The sequence below is a fragment of the Lepisma saccharinum genome, chromosome 2, assembly GCF_977018435.1.
Source record: "Lepisma saccharinum chromosome 2, izLepSacc3.1, whole genome shotgun sequence".
Taxonomy (NCBI): domain Eukaryota; kingdom Metazoa; phylum Arthropoda; class Insecta; order Zygentoma; family Lepismatidae; genus Lepisma; species Lepisma saccharinum.
In genome coordinates, this window is record NC_139230.1 from 12,146,112 (window position 1) to 12,167,895 (window position 21,784).

General features: G+C 39.7%; 1 protein-coding gene across 2 annotated transcripts in view; it reads right to left on the minus strand.

The window, feature by feature from the left end:
* Positions 1-21,357, minus strand: part of PlexA (plexin A) — a 597,216-nt gene extending 575,859 nt beyond the window's left edge. For both annotated transcript variants that reach the window (XM_083117039.1, XM_083117040.1), the window contains exon 1: positions 20,703-21,357. The gene's annotated coding sequence lies outside the window, so the exon portion shown is untranslated. The remainder of the gene's footprint in view (positions 1-20,702) is intronic.
* Between the last annotated feature and the right edge of the window lie 427 nt (positions 21,358-21,784).

Here is a 21,784-nt window from a genome sequence, read left to right on the forward strand (position 1 = left end):
TTAATAAGTATAATATAGTTATTACTGCGTAATGTGCAAACAAATTTGATCATGGTATGAGTACTTTCAATTTCTTAGTACTTTATTTACATAATGTTTCACATAAGCGGTGTTACTTTATTTTACAGATATGTATAGTACCGGTATCTTTGAACGAGTTGCTGAGAAAATGGCTTTTTCGGGGAAAGGCCGCTGATTAAAGTCTGTTCTCTGCTACTATGAATAATACTTGTTGTTTAACTTAGAAAGCAAAATACATGATTTTTTTTTATTATTTATTGCTTCAAGAAGTAAATCACGAATCGAAAATTATAATAATATAAAGAACCATATAAATAACTAACTCATTATTACTAATTCTTCACTTACATCTTTTTACTAACTTCTAATTAATTATATAATCCTAATCAAAATTAAACTCTATTAACTAAGATCATATTCTTATATTAACAAAATCAATTATAATTACCGTTCTGGCTCCCAGAATGGGTTAACATAAATTCAAATGTGGAAAATCTCACAAGCAATATTATAATACCATGTTTATTATTATTATTATTATTGTAGTATATATTGTATATTTTGAATAATAAACAGAGAAGAAAAATAAAAAAGGCGGGGGAACCGTTTAAATTCAGAGAAACTGACGTCCTGGTTTATTTAAAGGCACCAGGACAGTAAGCGCATACCCTCGAGGCGGGCTTAATTCAGGGGTTTCCCCCCCTTTTTTATATATTTGTTTCAAAAAAGTAACTTTTGTGGATTTTTAAGGGACCACGTCCACAGATTTTGGAAGGAGAACCCTTTTTACGTTACTCCGTTATTTGGGAAACGACCTGTTAATTAGAGGAACTAACTGTATTTGAACATTGTGTGCTTTAAATATACAAATAAATACATTTCGGTGTACTAGGGCCATATACTAGCACACATAAGCTTATATTTGATGGACAAATGCATATTTCATCAGTGTGTGCATATATTGAAGGATTATTTTTGCACAAACATAACAATTAAGTTGGGTGTACTTTTTCAAAAAAGTATTCTACCTTGAGGGTACTACCAAACATCAAATCAATGTTTTGCAGGCCCATATTTTCTTTAATCAATAATGACTGACTGTCTTTGCAATATGTATAGTCTCACGAGTTTCGTGTTAATTTTTGTTGGTTCATTATGGTATATGCATTTGAAGGAATATTTCGGAAATTTCCAATGATACTTTACAAAATTTTAAGTGTGTGTATCAATCCGTTAAGACACAGAATGATGGGTCAAGGGAAGAGAGTACTGGTTAGAGGACTTTGGTAAAAGCTAATCTAGTGCACTTGTCTGAATGATACAAAAGAAAAGCCTCACCAAACCCACAAAAGCCAAAGGTTTTTGTCTCCTCTGACCAACATATGACATTTATATCGCTGAGGGATCAAGCTCTGAGTGAGCAGCCTCCTTTGTACACCAGCTAATCTTGTTTTGGTCCTATTTAGTTATGTTGTTCGCAACTAGCCCGTGAATTTAAACTGCAACGGTGCGCGTAGTTCCTTTTCTGAACGTACGGTCCATATTATGAAGCGTGAGTGACCGTCAGCGCACAAAGAGGGTCATTTCTCTGATGCAGTTCTGCATCTATCATCTCTTTACGACACACGCAAAAAAATTACGAAAACTTTTTAATATGAAAAGTAAATTATAAATTTTTAAAATAACTCAGTTGGAGACGTAATTAAGGGAGCTTCGTGCCCTGAAAGCCCTTTTGTTTTTTTGATGAAACATGCTGTTCCATGCTGGAAGATGAACGTCACCCATCAATGTTGGTAATTACAGTGCTTCGTACGTCTTCCCCCACCCTTTTCCAACCCCCGTCCAAATGGATGGTTACTTTGCATCCCCAGCACGTGAGTGCCGCTGGTGAAAGAGAAGATTGGAAAAGCGAATGTAAGGGTTAGAGACCCAAGTTGTCTCTATAGAGTGAGAGGGGGTCTTCCGCACCAAAGATCAAAGTTGGTTCCAATACGTTCATATTATAGTGGGCCTGGCCACCGTAGCGACACAGAGGACCAACTTTTCTCTCTGTTGTTGAGCTTCCATGGTGCCATCAGGACATACATTTCCCGTTGGTTTTGTAAACCTAAAGAGATAGAGAGGAGTGTTTTTCGCAAGCAAAGTATTTATGCCAACTTGATTTTCCAATAAACAATTCAAACTTCCCAGGACAGTTTGTACACATTAAGGATTTACTACGGTTATGACAATAAATAATATGAGTAGGGCTGAGCCGATGCCGATACTATTACCGATTCCCACCGATACCGATGCTTGAAAATTACAATAATTAAAATTTGTTCAAAATATTGATCAATATTGGTGTGTAAATTTTCTTCTCCAATTATATGCATCAATTTACCAAGATATTTGCTTTAGAATATTAAAATAGGCATTATGTAATCACAAAATATAGTTTTTCGTGCAACACTGGTGGAAAATATAAAGGAAGTTTGAAATTTGCATAATTTCCAGGTTAATTAGACTTCACAAAAGTGTAGCGCGGGATTTTTGCGGACCCCGTGAAAGACCATAATGCCGGAAATATATCGGTTGATATCAGTAGATGAATTCAAACCGATACTTTCCGATACCGATACATCTGTATCGGCTGTCCTAAATATGAGCATCATCTTGGACGTACAGACAGCTACATAGAAAAATTAAGATAAACATGGTTGGTTAATTTAGTGAATTTCAAATCACTATATTTGGGAATCCTCACACCGCATTGGCTATGTGTCTACTTGCTGACAAAACAGTTAAAATAAAAATGCATTTTCGCCTTGCGTTAAGCTGGATACACAACAAAAATACATAGCTATGAAGTAGTTTCCACATACACGTTTCCTGACATACTTGGTGTCAAGTAGTGTATTCGGTGTCTGCACCGTTTGCACTACGTTCTGGAGCGGTGTAGTGTGTGGTGTATGATCACGTGGTGCGTTTGCTAATTAATGAAATGAACGTTTAAAAGCAGCAGACAGGCATTTGTTGAATCTTCTGAACCGCTTATGGTCTACTTGGTGGAACGTCATTTCCTTGCAGCACCAGCCTGACACTGGGATACACCTGCACTACACATAGTGTCAAAACGTGCAGCGAACTAGACGGGGCTATTGTACAATAAACTACCCAGAACATGCCAGAAATAGAATGAAACGATAAAGAATGACCGAACATATGGAACCAAGAGTTCCCTTGGGCAGAACTTAAAAAGAAAAAAAAAAGTTGTGTTTACTGATCACTGATCAACTGATTAATGAAGATGGTGATGATAAACTAGAAGACAGAACATCTGTGTTGTCACAAGTGATAGTTCTCGCACACTGAACTGTGGGAGGGTAGGATGGCTAAACGTGTGTTTGTGTGTGTGTGCCTACTCCCTCCCGCAGTCTGAGTCACAGCTGGTGAGAGACCGACCCTTTTTTTCTGAATATGAGGGGAGACCCTTCCAACATACGCCGCCTTCTCTTCTCCCATACAGAGTGAATCTCGCCAGAGACATTGGAAGTCGTAACGGAAATCTGTTACTTCCGCTTTTCCACTACTCATGTGTAAAACTGACAGCATTATTGTGTTTTCTGTTTCTATTTCTTCTCCTTTGATTGTCTATGTATCTGAGTTTCGCTTTAACTCCACCCCCTCCTCTTTTACAGAAAGTAAAAGGTGGAATCTGCCATGGCTGTATGCAAAAAGAGAAGAAAACATATACGCTTTGGTTGTCGTTCATTTTTAAAGAAGTCAGATTCAAAACACCTATCTTAATTTTTTCTCGACTCAAACAAATGTGAGATTTTTTCTTCTCGACACAAACAAATGCCGGAGTCTAAGGGGTGACCTTTTGCGAAAACACCAAAATGTCAACCTTACTTTCACGTTGTACACTCCTGTTCAGATAAAGGGCACATACTGCAACTGCCCACCCTCATAAAATGTGTAACTTTATTTGAACAGGAGTGTACACCCTGGAATGTATTTTGCACACTAGCGAGGATCTGGCTGGACCCACAACCGGTATAATTCTCTGTGTGGCTCGTATTGTATAGTTCCTGTATGTGATTGTCCTTTCACCCATCTCACGCCAATCAACAAACATATGCCACAACTGATATAGGTGTTATTTTCGGAAACTACCACTAGTTCTTAGAAATAATAGGTGCCAATCAACACAATTTGCTTCACTTTAACGATAAACACATATTTGGTAAAGCTGAAGTCTTGAACGTAGTGCCAGTTCGGCATCTTTGACAACCCCAGAGGAAGATGACCGGAACCGTATCTGGTTTCCAGCCACCACCTGTTTTTCTGTAAAGCGATGTTGTCATTTTTGCCTGCAGTGTTTAGACATCCATTCATTCACTGCCAGGTTATACTCCCAAGGTATTTATATTGTATAAAAAAGTAGCACAATACGATAACACAACCTAGCAAAGATAACGCAACCGCAACTTCGCGTTCAAAAATCACTAAAGAAACTGAATTAGCAACATCTCATTTAGTCCACGTGGACTTGACGAGAGCTGTCATTTCTTGGACGAACGCAATTGGTGGGAAAGGTTTCAAGGGACGATTTATTGGACTCCACGTGGACCTGACATGTGGTTGTTAGGGGGAAAACTGATCTTTCGGAACTTTCTTTGAAGTAAAGTGAGGTTGGAATCAGGACGAGGAGTTATATTCGAAATTTATACTGGCACTTTTGTTATTTTGCATCGAATTTCTTTCACATTGGCTTATCGCGACGATGGAGATGGTTAGATGAAACTGTTGATGGGACACTCACAAAGAACGCCCATGACGGAACTCGAGCCTGGGATATTTGGTAGTGAGAGAGAGAGAAAGCGACAGTGAGTCTGGGTCGCCCACTTAACGCTCTCGGGTACCAATCTGTTCATTTGTTATTTTGTTCCAACTAAACATCATCATTAATATAAAAACATCTACTTGAAATGGTATCTCCAATGGGTAGCTAAAGAGAAGCATACAAGAATAATAGAAGAAAAACGCTTATTGATGTGTCTGTTGAGCAGCTGAAATTCGTGCAGGATCTGAAAAACGAGCGATGTACTTTTCTTACAAATACAAATTTTCCCGCATCTGTCAAGTCTACGTCAAGAATTTCTCCATGGGTCCCGGGTTCGAATCTTGGCCTAGGTATAGGTGTTGTTTGTGAATATTTATTCCTCAACCTAATCAATTGGCTGATTGAATAAATTGAACTGTTGTTTTAATTAAACTTTACGCACAGATAGACTAATAAGGATGAACCTACAGTTTAAAGTGGGATCCGAACCACTGTGCAATGTGCTTCCACGAGATCGAACCCAGGACCTCTCGATTACAAGGCGACGACGTTACAACTACGTCATCGGGGAAGCCCATCTTCAATATAATCATACCATTATTCATCCTCATCGTCGCGATTAGCCAAAAGTGGAAGAAAAGCGGCGTTAGATAACAAAAATCAAATCAAATCTATGTCTGCACACTTTTCAAACTCTTTTCGATATGATCAAACACTGACATGGAAAATTTTTGTTTTCAATTTCTTGAACAATATAATAATTTTTAAACCGGTGATGTTTTTTTTCCTGGCTGGCAAATTCCTTCTCTCTGAGACGATAACAAATACCTAGATTGTAAATGCATTGCATTAACATTCCTACAAGATGGACACATTCGGGACAAACCCACTTTTATAGTCCTTTAACGTCGTCCCTTGGAAACCACTTTCATTTCCCCCCTTAAATACCTTGCCGCAGCTTCCCGACTGAGGCCCACACTCGAGATCCACGCTGCACCGTGCAGAGGGAGGGAGGGGCTTCACTCGGTCCAGGAATTTACATTCCTATCCTCACGCATGCAAACCCTCCCTTCAGCAGTGTTTTCTTATCTACATCATTCTCGCATCCTTTAAAGGCAAGGGAAAGGCTTAAGAAGTCTCCAATTGGAAGGCCTTGGATCCGTATCCCTCTTACGGATACGCTAAACCTCTTTGGAAGGACGACATGGTGTGGAGTTGCAAGCATTTATTAAGCCTTTATCTCAAAAGTTTGCAAAGGTTTCATTTTTATATGTTCCCAGCCTATTTCAGTATTTGGCAGTTGCAAGTAACAAATCAATAACTAGAACTGCAAAGCGGTTACTTTCAGTAAGTAACTTTCCCATTACTGAGGTATCTGGCAATGAGCCGACCTTCCTGGCGGAGTGATTAGCATAGCCCGCTACGACGCCAAGGGTTTCGGGTTCGAATCCCGGTCTGGGCATAGTTTAAATTGAATTGTTGTTTAAGGCCACTTTGTGCACGGATAGGCTAATCGGGACTGGACCTACACTTTAAAGTGAGATCCCAATCACTGTGCAATATGCCGCCACCGGGTATCGAACCTGGAACCACTTGATTACAAGGCCTGGGCATAGTGTTATTCCTTCCTTCATCACTCATCCTCAGCCAAAAGTGACAGAAAAGCAAAGTACAATAAACCAAACTAAATAAAAATATCTGGCAATAACGAATGTAATAGTTAAAGTTTCTTAGATGTCAATAGTTAAGCAAATGAAATGATATAAACATGGTTCTAAGCTGATCTTGAGGAGTGTAAGAAGAATGAACTTAAAAATCGAGGAACAAGGAAACAACAATGATAATGAAAACACAAAGAGCATCTGATGTCAGAATGACCAAATCAATTGTTGCAAAACGCATCAGCCTAACGACTAACCACTGATACTAAGAAGGTTGGTTGCATGTAATGGTGACCATCTGTTCAATAAAGGCTAGTCTGCTTGGTAGAATCAATTAATTTATTCAATATTTTCAAATTTGGATTGATGCTATACCAAGTTACGTTACACAACGTATATCTATTTTTCAGTATTCAGAACAAAAAAAAATAACAGTAAATAGAATTTGGTTTTTGGAAAAATATATAGTTAAAAGTTCAACCAAGCACCTTTGATTTCCTAAACAAACCATATTTTCCGGTGGAAGCCAATGCAAATAATTTGTGTGTAATACGATAGTGGTACAGGACGTTGATCGGCCGACTCACGATCTTTCTACAGAAGGTTCCAGGTTCGAGTCCTGGTTTGGGCATTAGTGTTTATTTTTATGGGTATCCCTTAATCATTTTTATCTAATCGTATTTCTCCTTATCATCACAATTAGTCAAAAGTGGCAGAAAAGAGATGTAAATTACATAGTGTTTTTTTTTCTTTTCCGGGTCTACGCAACGGTACGCCGTGCCAGCACCTTTTCATTGGTGATCGTTTATCAGCATACCACAATATTTTGAGTAGTTCTTATGATGAACACAAGAACAAACCAACTTAAAGAGTACCGGAAGTTATATTGGGGTGTAGCTAACATCACGAACAACAAAACCAGAGGTTGATTGATTGAAATAAAATTGTTGGGTGCGTCAACACTTGGTTTATTTTCACCCGTCACATTATATGGGGCTAGATCTTAGATTCTCCTAACGCCAGAGCCTCGTTGACCTGCAAGACTGCAGTTACCTGGTTGTAGTACTACGCAGAGGTGAGGCTGACTTCTGGCTAACTTCTCAAAAGGTCACCCCTTACACCCTACAAAGTCAGAGGCTCCAGACTTGGATCTTGGTTGGGTGTGTTTGTCCATCCACCATTTTATCAGTTCATTCTTATAGACTCGATTAATCCAGGATGTAGAAAAGGGACGTAAAATAAAGTAGAAAGCAATATAAATATCGTATTTAGAAACCCTAAGGATTTTTTAGAGTATGAATAAAACCCTTAGAAAAATATATGAACCTAAGTGGGATGAGGAGATAGGTGAGTGGAGAAGATTACATACAAGAACTGCATAATATGTATTCTTGTCCAGATATTATTAAAATAATTAAATCACGAAGACTTATATGGGCAGGCCATGTGGCACGAATGGGAGAGGAAGGAAGAGTTTACAGGATTCTGAAACCTGATGTAAGAGACCTGTAGGAAGGCCAGCCAAGACGAAGATGCAGGGATAACGTTGCGATGGACCTAAATAAAATCGGAAGGATGGAAAAGATTAGACTGATCTTGCATAGGATAGGGACAGATGGAAGGCTAGTGTTGCTGCAGCTATAATCCTTCGGGTTTAAGAATGCTAGAGAGTAAGTAAGTAAGTAAGTAAGTAAGTATATATATATATATATATATATATATATATATATATATATATATATATATATATATATATATATATATATATATAGCAACTCATGACGTGTACGAACATGGGCGTTTACATGTCATTTTTTTATAGATAGGGAACATCTCAAATGGTAAAATATATTATTGAAAAAATCTTATTCGTTTGAGGAACTTGTTTCACGACCGCGGTGGCTCAGTCGGCAACGCGTCTGACTACCATGCTCAAGGTCCCGGGGTTCGATCCCCGGCCGGTTCAAATCCGGGAACTTTTCTAACGTTGGAAGCGGCCCCGGCGCCCACCCAGTGTCGAATAACATGGGTACCTGGGGGAAACCCTGGGGGGTAAAGGCGGTCAGGGGCGTGATGCTGATCACATCACCCCCACTCATGACTGGATCAAGAAAGTGTGGGGCGTTACCCCCACACCCCCTATGCGCCTTCATGGCGTAGTGCTAAGCACAGGGGAGCACTTTACCTTTTTTACCTTTTTGTTTCACGACCAACAAAGTTTCAATTCTATAACAAACGACAGTTTTTAAGGTAAATCGTTTTTCTTTTTACAATCCTCGAGGTCATTTTTTCTAAGCAGAATTCGTTTCTCTGGTCTGAACCCAAACACCGTGCTCATAAAACGGAAAGCCGAAACGAATACGGAAGCATCCACGCACGATAATTCCACCATCGAGGTGGAAGAAAAGATGAAATTCCAGGAGAAAAAGATGAGAAAATTGGGAGACGAACTCAGCGTACTTGGGCACGGCTTCTCAACAAGGTGCTCATTACATCTCTTTAGCTCTCTGCGTCCATCTCCAGTTCAACGTGACTTGATCTAAACTCCTCGCGACTCACTAGTTTTTGCCAACTGAAGGAAGGGTTCCAGGGTTGATGGGAAATACAGTCTTCCGTGGCACTCACGCCTCTCTAGTGCTAGAGGTTACAAAATATATTCAAGATTCGAAAGGGAACGGAATCAAAATGTGTCTCATTTGACAGGTAAGGTTGTGGGTATGTCCATGTTACTCTTTTGATAACTAAATCATAAAATTTACTATTTTAATACCACAATGATGTAATGAATTCAATATTCCGATGAATACACACACAAATATATATATAAACACACACACACACACTTCTTTGAAAACAATGCATAATATAATTCACATAAAACAATGAATACATATACCGCTCACAATAGACAAACTACAATGAAACAATAGCAATTTGAAGACATTGAATATATGTTTAACAAGAAAATGTTTGCCACAAGTGGTCTTATATATTTCACTTGTGGCATATATGTAAGCCATGGCAAATTAAACATGTGTTTTAATTATTCAGCAGTAAACTGCATCATTCCATACAAGTTCTTCTTAATCTTCTCTTAAAAATACCTCTATCTCCGTGAATGTACAGTCACCGGCAATAAAAATGGGACGGCTTTCCTTCAAGCGTTATATGTGTTGCCTATAACTATAAGGCCATGAACGGATTTCAATAGCAACTTATTAATATGAAGTTCTGCTATCGCTGGAGAGTTAATCAACACACATAACGCATTGCAAGGAAGCCATTGTTTCAGGATCTAGGTGTCCCATTTTTATTGCCGGTGCCTGTACGTGCTGGAGTGCTGAAATGCACATATAGATAGAAGTTTATACACAGTGGCTTGTTCATGTAGTGCTATCGGACTTCCTCTAAAATTCCAAGATTTGTAGAAATGCATAAATGTTTAGGCATTAAGAAAAAAAATGTGTTTTAATTAATATGAATATTTCGTTCATTAAACTTTAACATATCTTAAGGACGAGAGGTATAGTTTTATTCACAAAACTCGAGGAGTCAAACAAGAGAGAGGCCTACATGACCGGATAGACGGGAGCTCATGGAAGTGTGACTTTTCAAAGTACTCAAGTAAAATGCAGCGTAATATAGCTGCACAAAGTACATGAATAGAAAGAGGGAAGGTTGAACAACGTCTGTCCTTTATGGAAAAAGCCTGATCATTGCTTTGCTTAGTAAAAATTTGAAGACCGAGCTTTCTTCCTCCACAAGAAATACATGAAAGTCAAAACACATTTATTAACGATATTTTTTTAACAAAATAACTTAATAATTGGCTTAAAGGTCTGCTTAAAACTGCAACGCGAGGAGAAATACATAACTTAAAACTCGGCAACCTCTTTTCCAATACTTTCTCGCATTTTGACAGAATTGCAAAAAATTAAATAGGTACCTTATGCGAAAATGTCTTAGAAAGGAGTGCTTCAACAAAAACAAACTGTACCCGTTTAGTTGTATGTCACAAATAGGTATATCCACTTCTCAAACACATACTATAGTCCCATTGGCAATGTGTGAAATCCATCCAAATCCTTGTAAGATTAAAATATATATATTTCTGAATGTTCAAGTCGTCGAGACTCTGTTCATTCACTCTGTACCCTTGGCGGAGGTGACAGAACTGGCGTCGTGAACGAACCCTAATCAGCTGCTGTGAGAGAATCCTGTTCTTCATTCTTAACTACAAATTAGTGGATGAGCTACAAGGTCAAGCGGCCTGTGAAACAAGGGAAATAATCGCGTAGCAAACTGGGCCTTTATTTTTAGTTCCACATTTTTCTTGCTCACGCTACGCTGCTGCGGCGAGACCTAAATTCCTGGAGGTTGTTGCTCCATCGCGTTTGTGGTGTTAAATTGCTTGTTCATCGCAAATTAGGATAAAATGTATCATGCAGCATGATACTACCACGATGAACGGAGATGGAGATCAAATTTAAACCTGCTTTCAGTTTAACATTATAACAGCTCATTAAAATTAAATATTTTCACATTGCTTTGTTTTCTCCCTGACGAAACTACCGAAAGATAAAGGTGTTTAATCGAATAATTTTGACAATTATTCAGCACTTAACTACTTTAATTCTCAGGAAGAAAATAATTTGTCCAACAACAAGAAAACCTTGACATTGTATTCTTAATGTCCTAAGTACAAAAAAGAAATTATGATTAGTCAAAATATGTGGATGAACAATCATACCATGGCCGGGATTCGAACTCAGAACCTTTCTCAAACAAAATCATGCTTTGACACCTTACCACGTTCGCCACAGAGAAGGCACGTGGCGTTTCGAATCTCACGCAAGTAACTTTCTAGATTTATTCCCAACTCAGAGCATATGCAAGCCTTATGCATAAAGGTTGCATGGACATTGGCGCAAAAAGATTTGCAAACATCTATGGATCTCATGACCTGCGAGAATCAACACTCTACACGCAATGCTTGTTCATATACTTGTTTACACTGTTCTATCAGCCTAAAAGTTAATTCTCGTAGAACTAAAGGCTTCCATATTTCTCTATACTGTTAAGGAGATTCTAGTTTACCATATGGTTTCCACTTTCAACTTTTCCAAACATTACATGAGCAACAATTGAAAGTTCATTCTATTCTGTTTTAGTCTAAGAATACAGTTTGGTATCAAACTATGAACCACTCTGATAAAGGCATAAATACAGACAGTACATAACGTACGTATACAAACAAGGAACAAGGAAGGAACAGTTAATGGGAGTTGCCAATGTGTCCCACGTTTGTGGCACATTACCAATGCATACAATATCATTGTCGTGTGCCACTGAAAGACTAACTGCTTGTACACCAATCCCATTGAAAAGAAAAGTGGCCAAACAATGAAGGTGAAAGTGCAGAGTACATAATCACGCTTGCGTAAAATCAGCACAAAAGATGTTGCAGCAAGTTCCCACACACACTCCGACCAGGAAGACAACGTCGTTTATGATGCAAAAGGAAAAGTGTAGCGAGAAACACCAACGACAGATGGGTTATTGAGGATTGAATCTTCGAGCGACAACAATCGAAACGAGGATAATCATATCTTTTCCTCAACAATAATGCCAAGGGAAACACTGAGGTTGCACTTCTTGGCTTTTCTCCGTAGGAAGGCTGCAAAACAACACACTGTAAAATCCTATTGTCCACAAGAATGACTTGAGGGTTGACCTGTCACACGAAGACCCCATGACCTCATTTCCTTCATCTCCTTTGAAGAGTGGAAGAAGAGGGGAAAGATCTCCACATGAGTGCCACGCGAACAGCAGTCTACATATCGGCCGGTTTCTAGAGAACCAGCAGTCTAACTAGGATCAGATTTGGTCTGAGGGTAGTCCCTGCAATGTCCTCTCGTTTGCCGATAAAATGCTGGGCGTAGGCCAAACGTGAAGCGAAATAGAAGCTTCTTTATAAACAGGTGTATTCCCGACTGGCGCGACATATATCCAGTCAGCCTGTCTGTCCTCGGGGCTCAAAAATAGCTTGTACCGAGGAGATGGTAGGCGGGTCCTCGCTTCTCTCCTCAACCCGCCAAGCTGCCGCCAATGTTTACTCTCACTGGCTGGAGAGAGAGAGAGTGAAAAGGAACGTTGTTTTTGTATGTAAAACTATTACACACGCTGGAAGTAAATCTTTTAATGGTTAATTAGTAACCTGATTTTCTGCTCTTAGTAAGCATGTGTTCCCAGAACAGAAGAAATCATTCCTCGAGATTGGTAGGATGGAAACAGCATTAGAGTTATTTTTCTGTTTTAATTTTAACGGAGTGTAAATCTGGCACACTTATCTTCAAGTTACTACATAGTGACCCATATTTGAAGAAACTGTGATGTGATTAAACGTGCCATTTTTTCCACACTTGGCTTGATTGATTGATTGATTTGGCTTATTTCGCTTTTCTTCCACTTTTTGCTAATCGCGAAGATGAGGTTGAGTGACGGATGGTATGATGAAATTGATGAAGTGACACTCACAAAAAACACACATGACTAAGCCGGGATTCGAACCCAGGACCCCTGGCGTCGGAGCGCGCTGTGCTAACTACCCCGTCACGCAGGTCGGCTTTTCCACACTTGGTTTAAATGCAACGGGAAGAACATAGCAATAAAAGCGCAACTGTTATTCTACATCTGTTATGCCAATATAAAGTAAACGGCTACTGTACCACGTTTGTGCACTGGTTATTTTAAGTCGCTTTTCTACGCCTCCAGGTAGTTCACGAATGGTGAACTTAGATGGAGGAACAAACAAGAAAAAAAAATGTTCGTGCTTGACACGGGTTCAAACCAAGTACATCTAGCTTAGAATTCTGTTATGCTTACAATTGTGCCACGAAGAACATCTTTGGCTTACCCGATGACGTAGTTGTAACGTTATCGCCTTGTAAGGAGTATAAACAAAGGATATCTGGTTCGATACTCGGTGGAGGCACATAGTGGTTCGGATCCCACTTTAAACTGTAGGTTCAGTCCTGATTAGCCTATTTGTGCATAAAGTGGACTTGAAAGAAAAACTCAAACGAAAGCCATCTATTCGAAAAGTGAGGATTTCATAACAGATATTATTCTGCGTTTCATATGTTGTTTCAGGTAAACCTTGGTTTTTAAACTTTAATGAAGGTCACACTCTTCTCTTCTTAACTCATTCGGCAGTTGATTTTGGAACACACACACATAATTAATTTACAATTTTGTATTTTTAAAAATTAACTCAAATTATCCCTCCACTTTTATGCGGGGTGTGTAATGGGGGGAAATCTGTACGGTGGATTTGTTTGGAAGTTAATGGTTTTCCCTGTCGCTTTGGAGGTAAATTGGTTGAACAGTTTCTTGTGAGTTATCGGCAAATTTGTTTTCTTTCTTTAATTAAACTCCTTAATTACTTTGAGAACTACACGTTAAACTCGAAAGACTTCTATTTACCAAATTTCAGTACACACACACTTTGAACGGAATATTTATACAAACTTTGCGATGACCCAGAGGAACTGAAAGTTGCGAGTTCTTTGTTGATTTGAGATGCCAAGTTAATCGAACAGAAAAGCCACATATTGCAGTATACCTTATTTATTGCATTATGATTCCAGGTAAATTCTATTTAAAACGAGGACAAAGTTAAGAGAAGTATGTGTGCTTCAAAACTTTAAAGATACAAAAACCTGATCTCCGGATTGAAACACTGTATGATACGATACAAACGAATTGTTATACTTTAATAATCGTAATATATAAAAGTTAAAGCTATCCGAGCGCGGTGGTCCTCTCGGCAGGTCGTGGTGCTGATCACATCATCTCTACGAAAGGCCGAGATTGTGAATACCCCCGCCATATGCCTTCACCGCAAGGTGCAATGTGTAGGGGGTAGCTTTACGTTTACCTAAGGCGATTTCTATAATGGTAAATGTAAACAAAATAGTGCTTAGGTTGATTAATTAATGTATAAAGATATACAAAGATAAACAAATTTCGTATAAAAAATGTTATTGATTATAACTAATAAATTATTAATTAATAATTAATAAATAGTAACAATTAATTGTAACCATGAAATTTGTACCGTCCTTGGTTCGTTGAACCCCACCCATTATTTGTGTTTATGTACGATAATGGCTGGTCAAGTAGCACGCATAGTAGAGTATAGAAAAGTTTTCAGGGTTGGGAAACCTGATGGTAAGAGACCTGTGGGAAGGCCAAGACGAAGATGGAATGGCAATATTAAGATGGACCTGAAGAAGAAAATTGTTAAGGATGGTCAGGAGCGGATTGATCTTAGCCCAGAATAGGGGCAGGTGGAAGCAGCAATGAATTCAGGGGGTGACCCGGGGGGATCCCACACCTGGAAATTTGAAATTCACACCCCCCCAAAAATTTTAATAGCCTGGAAGAGCATTCGAACAATAGCTAAGAAATTTGGCAACCATGTTCACTTTGGCTTTCTCAATCACTGTAATTTAACGTATTACCTATTGTTAAAAGTAAAAATAATGAACAATTTTTTGATAACTGCTAACTAGTAGGCCTAATATGTAATAAAATTCCATTTTATTGAAACTCAACAATAGACACGTGTAGAGAAGCAGGTCTGGTGTAAAATAAGATTCAGTTGGCCTCCGTGGCGGAGAGGTTAGCACACCGCGCTGCGACGCCGTTCCGGGGTCCCGGGTTCGAATCCCGGTCTGGGCATGGGTGTTCTTTGTGTCCTTTCATCACTTTCATAATATCATCACTCATTCTCATCTTCGCGATTAGCCAAAAGTGGAAGAAATGTGAAGTAAAGTCAGCTAAATCAGTCAATCCGCATAAGTTTCTATTGGTGTAACACATTTCAGGTTCGTGTAGCTATTTTAACGGCAAGTCAGTCAACAGCTTACTGAGAAATGGGCTTGTGCAGTCTTATCGAAATTTACACTAAATTTAACTACCTATTTTAGATAAGGGGCAATTTTAAAATATTAGTATTGTTTTGTTAGTATTATAATTTGTTGTCTATGACATCCACCTTCAGGGAAGTTTGATATCCATCCGGAGAAAAAGTGGCTGAATTCAACACTGGGAGGAAAACATGTTGCTTGCGAAAATACCTTCTGGTTTAGGAATGTTAGAGAGTTCGTTAGTTATTAGAACATCAATCGAGTACTTAGCGGGAAGGAATGCCAATTCGAATCTCAGATATAACAATCCAAACACTGGCGACGTGGCAACCAGTCCGTCACTTCTTGTGCATCGTCTGAACATGGCAGTTTGATCAATGCCTTCCGACTCTCATACGACGGAGTTTGGATTGTTGAATTACGAGGCTGCTTGCTAAGTGGCTTTGTATGCAGAGCTTCACGTGGACGACGGAGGAGGGAGGGAGGCTTCATTTGGCCGTGCATCTCGTTGGAATGTGCATGCTACAGAGCAAGGAAGGGCGGAAGGAATTCAATTCTCTCCATTCAACGAAATATCCGTTGACACTTAAATGGAAATGCAATCGGCTCTTTGCTTAAGCTGCCATTGTTTTCTTGTTTGCATGCAGCTCGCTCGGCTGGCTTTCTAGGCAAGACAGGGAAGGATGTGCTCCATTACATACAGGAACGAGAACTTCCCACATATATTGCATTTTCTGAATAAAAATGCCCTGCGATTTTTCATAAATATAAGTGCACTTTGTTACTGTTGTAAGTCTAATGACTCAACATGAATTGTCTTGGTTGACAGATTTCTTTTATTTTACTTCACATTTCTGCCACTTTTTGCTAATCGCGAAGATGAGGATGAGTGATGATTATGATGAAATTGATGAAGGGGCAAAGAACACCCATGACCAGTCCGGGATTCGAACCCGGGACCCCTGGCGTCGTAGCGAATAGCGCTGACCACTCCACCACGGAGGCCGGCTCGTTTTACATGGATCAACACTAAATATATCGAAATATGAGAGTATATCTAAATTTGCTAAGCCTCTTTACATTCTGTTCAATACGGACACTATATATACATATACAGGGGTGGGTAAAACTAGAAATATTTCAGGAGTTTCGACAGTTGCTTGATGAGATAAAAAAAAATGAACTCACGAGAACCCGACCTTACCAGTCGCTCTGTTGAAAACATCGCAGACAAAAACAGTTGCCGTTCATCTAAATGGCAGATACAACAAACAGGTATGCTTCCCGTGTTACGCATCTTTTCTCTCTCTCTCTCTCTCTCTCTCTCTAACTTTTTATGAGCAGCTTCGCACATTTAATGAGAACAGTGACCTTGACCATCTCATGTGGAGAGGTGCACCGCTTCTGGAATTGGGCTTCACTATTCACCTTTATCTTAATCTGGAAAAGTGATAAATGGGGACACACGCAAAATAACGGATGACGACATGCAAGTTTTTTTTTTTTAGTACACACATGTAGTTTCGTACTATTTAATCTATCTATTTAGGTTATTTGATGTCACTTTTCTAACTTTTCGGTTAATTGCAACTATGAGGATAAACGAACTAATGGAATGGATTATGCAAAAATCACAATACTCCACGTCTTAGCCACGTTCCGAACCTGACACCTCTGAGCAGTGGCGTGCCCAGGATTTTCCCAACGAGGAGAGGGAGTTACGTATACTTTTTTTTAGTAGTTAGTCCTCATTTTGCCACCTTTTCCTGCTTTCAACGTTCGTTTCTTAGGAATATTGGGTGGGGGTTATGACCCCCACCAACCCCTCCTTGGGCACGCCACTCCCTCTGAGGTAGTAGCACGTTAGGCTAACCACTACGCGGACGTTTCTTCTTCTAATTTTTTTGACATTTTGATAAGCTTTGTAGTGCCTCCTCGTCCTCGGTGGCATAGCGGTTACGTCGTCGCCTTGTAATCAAGAGGTTCCGGGTTCTATACCTCGGTGGAGAAACATGGCGGTTCGGATCGAATGAACAAACTCATCGAAAGAATTCCCATGTAACTGGCGATATTCGGACAACGTGAAGCACGGTCGCACATATATTATGCTGGTAAAATGAACTCTAGTTGGCCTGGCAAGAGGCCCTTTCGTTGGGTATCGTGTGGCCATCGCATGGAGTCTCCTAATAGCTTACTTTTGAGGCTGGAGCCCCTCTTTCTTACAATAGCTCCCCAATTGTACTCATGATGCTGGGTCAACACCGACATTTTAGAGACTCTCACCAGGGATTGAACCCGGGACCCTTCGCACCAAAGGCGAGAGCGCTAGCCACTTGACTTCGCGGTAGTTCCAGTCATTTGTGGATCACCATTCTTTTTACCCATGCTATATGGGAAATGCGAAAGTGTAACTGTGTTCACTGAACACTTTTCCAGAGAACTAGATATTCTGTAATACTTTGGCTTATAATAATATGTTAATTAATTATTAACGAACAATGTACACCCGGTAGCAATAGTTCAGCCATCACTCTATTCTATTCTCGATCAAAATGTAATGATGCCGACCTTCGTGGCGGAGTGGTTAACACAGTTAACGCCGCTGGGGGTCCAGGGTTCGAATCCCGGCATGGGTGTTTTTTGTGAGTGTCCCTTCATCAATTTCATCACTCAAGCCGGCCTCTGTGACAGAGTGGTTAGCACAGCGCGCTACGACGCGCTACATCAAATTCATCATATCAATCATCCTCATCTTTGCGATGTCAAAAGTGGAAGAAAAGCGAAGTAAAATAAATTAAATTAATCAATCAAAATGTGATGTTAATTATTACTATTACCGACATATCGTTGCGTACTGCTTAGCGTACTGCACTTCGACACACATTTCAGTTATAATCCAGCGTTCCAAATTGTTTTGAGTTTTTGTTATGAATCCACGTTATGCACACATAGGCTAATTGGGACGGGATCTAGGATTTAAAGTGTTACCCGAGCCACTATGTGCCTGCACCCGAACCCGGGATCCCTTGATTACAAGGCGACGGCGTTAGCACAACTCTATTCAGGTAGCGCCACAGTTCTAGGAAAGGGCAGGTAGTGGGTAACTGAAGGAACAGGATTTCTTTGGTTGTGGCTTCCTGAAGGCGGCGATGGGACTCGATGCGCTGACCACGCGTCACCCAACGAAAAGCTGCCTGGCAGACCTTACCTTTCAAAGAGCTGTTTAGTCAGTTTAGTTCCGCTTTCATTATCCTCAGCGTAAGTACAAGACTGAAAAAATACGCGGTTATATAATGATAAAAGAACATAATTCCGTAGTGTAGTGTAGTGTACTAAGCAAACAGGCGAAGGATAACAAATGAATACTATACTTTAATCCATTTTAGTGATAATGATCTTTTCCGTAACAGACGTACGTCCAGTACGCATACACACTATATACCACCCTCTCTTGGTCTTTACCAATTCTCGATCTTTACCAATCTCACCTCACGTTGTCGTGTGCGTCATCGGTCATGTGATCGAAGGCCACGTATAAATTCGAAACACTATTGGTTTCGAATTTCGGATTTCGAACACGCACCTGGTAATGCAATTTCGTATGCATGCAGTGGGAGGGGCTGAAGGAAAAGAGACCCCCGTGGAAAACGGAACGTTTAAACACCCTAAACAGGTCACCCTTCTGTATTTATTAATGAATAAGCTTCGTTCGAAATATCGGGGGCGGGAATACTTATATAATGTACCAATAGAATTTCTGGATAATTGGGGGATATTCCCCTGCAACCCATCTATTTTCGAACGCCAGTGAATTCCAACGACTATGATGAATGAATGAATGGAAGAATGAATGAGCGAGTGGAGTAAAGTGGGCAGAACACGTCGCGTACTACCCATACTGTGGCAGTGATTTGATATATCAAAAGCAACTTCACTGGTATTTAATTAACTCAAGTTAATTTTCTTCAATTTGGCCGTATTCCTCCACGTTTCGGGCAAGTGTTGCTTAAGTGTTCTGTTTTGATACGTGTGTGGTTTAAAAAGAAAGTCATGCAAACATTGGGCATTAGAGTCCGGAAATACAAAAAAGAAATGAATTCATTATTAACTGTGGCACTTACGTCAAAACCCTGAATGAATAATCAATTTAAAGCACTGCTAAATAAAATAACGCCAGCTATACGACCTGTGAGACAAATTGCCTTCGTAAAGCCAGCATTTCATTTACATTTACGCCAATGACACACTAATGTGGCATGCAATTTACTTTAATAATAATCTTATCTATAGTGATTGGGGATCAGCGAATATATTCAATGCAAATAATTTTACTGGACACAGAAATTTTCCGGACGTAATGCCGGTCCCATATTTAGTGTCCAGTTAAAATACGAAACAAATAGATTGAGAACAGTAAAAACAGAGGGGAACATGAAAATAATAACAGCAAGTTAACAATTTTATACTAATTGTATTGACTATATCGCCCGAGTGAAGGAGGTTTCCATTTGATTCAGAATAATCGTTGACACTTATGCAGCCTTCAAGATGTACCAACAAAGAGACAGTGACAGTGTTTTGGCCCTTCCTTTTCACCCCCTTTACTTCAAACCAACGCCCATTAATGAATAAAAAGCTCTGGTGTCCTCATGTCCGCGACGCTGGTCGATTTCCCCCAGGTTTGGCGCAGGCGCATCACGAGGCATTTGCTAAGACTGGTCTGTTTCGTTTCCTACTTGCCTTGCCTGGGTTTAAAGCATAGGAAATAAACAGACCTAATGTTGTTCTTCGTTAACATTCTTATCAACCAAGAAGCAATATAATCTCACTTGACAATCTGTCTCGCAATTGACAAGCTACCTTATGCAAGAGTGAGTACAATTTTATTTGCCTTATCGTGGGAAACTGAACACCCCGCCCAATAAATATATACAAAAAAAGAAACACACTATATGCTGGACACGGCATCTACCTACACGTGCAGAATGAAAGACGAGAGAAAGATTTTACAAATGTTACACAATTTAGTTATTAATTGACTTATTTTGAAATCCGGTAACTATCAGCCGGTTTCACTTTACAAAGCACTGATAATTAAAATAATGTGCAGATGACACTGTAGGGGTGAGTGTAGTGTCACAACGTTACGTAATATTGTAACAACTGAACAGTTTTGTGTGTATGTACAAAACTTGATAGAAAGGTATGTACATGCAAGGTCATTTGCACTTAATAAGGCCAAAAAATATTGTATCTTACCTGTTGCAGTCTTCTATATGAATGAATACCGAAACATACACGATACAGCAGATAGAGGTGTGGAGGTTTAAGTTTTGTTCAAAAGACTGGAAACACTAATTGGTACAATCAACACACAATTTACTTGGGCTTGTTTATACGCTTGAACAACACGGCTGATTTTATCTTCGTTTATTTATCACTCACATCATATTTTTAACGACATTTGAAATTGTGACTTCTCTTCACACACAGGATAAATATTAAGTTATTCGTGCACTGCAGGGAAAACGTTGAATGAAGATCAGGGTAAGGAATTAATGCTCGTTTGTTAATTCACAACGTTCGTGGTATGGAAAAAATATTCGGCCAGTTAGGAAGTAACACAGGGTCAAGTTAATTACAACCACAGCTACTGGCTGTGCTTCACGTCTGCTTCGATTGTGTTTTGTTTCCTACCGCTGTCAGGAGACACGAGACTAGGTCTACAATAACCTCATTAAACTGGTCTCCGGTTGTTAAAGCACGTTGAAGTTCACGCAGAACCCCAAACAGAGTCAATAATTACAGCAAAGAGGATACCCAAGTATTGTCTGGGCAGCCGGATATCTAAATGTGTCTCAGTGGTTTGTCGTAGCCTACTGCTAGTCACAAAATCTTCGCACACTAACTGGAGACCATGCACGCGCATCACCAGGGCGTACCGTTGGCGTCTGATTCACTCGCCGGGCTCGCCCGCCAGCCGCGTCGGGAGATCGAAGTGAGCCGCCAGCTGCAGCGCGAGTCTAGGGCGTTGTAGGATTTTACTCATTTTCTGCTTTCGCGATGAGGAAAGCGCTGCAAGAGCAATACCGCTGCTTGCAAGGGATTTTTCTTACACAGGGGAGTTTTTTTCATCAACGTGAAACAGCACAGTTAGTCATTTTTTCTTTGGAAGTGCACCAGCAAATTTTATAATCTATTTCTATGCTTATAATGTTGGTGTCGATAAACGTAAACAAGTTTACAAAGTATATACAGACTGGTGTAAGAGACTCGTTCGGAAGGAACTCGCATTCGGAAGGTCGAAGATCAAGCGCTAGTTCCGTGATCTTATAAGAGCG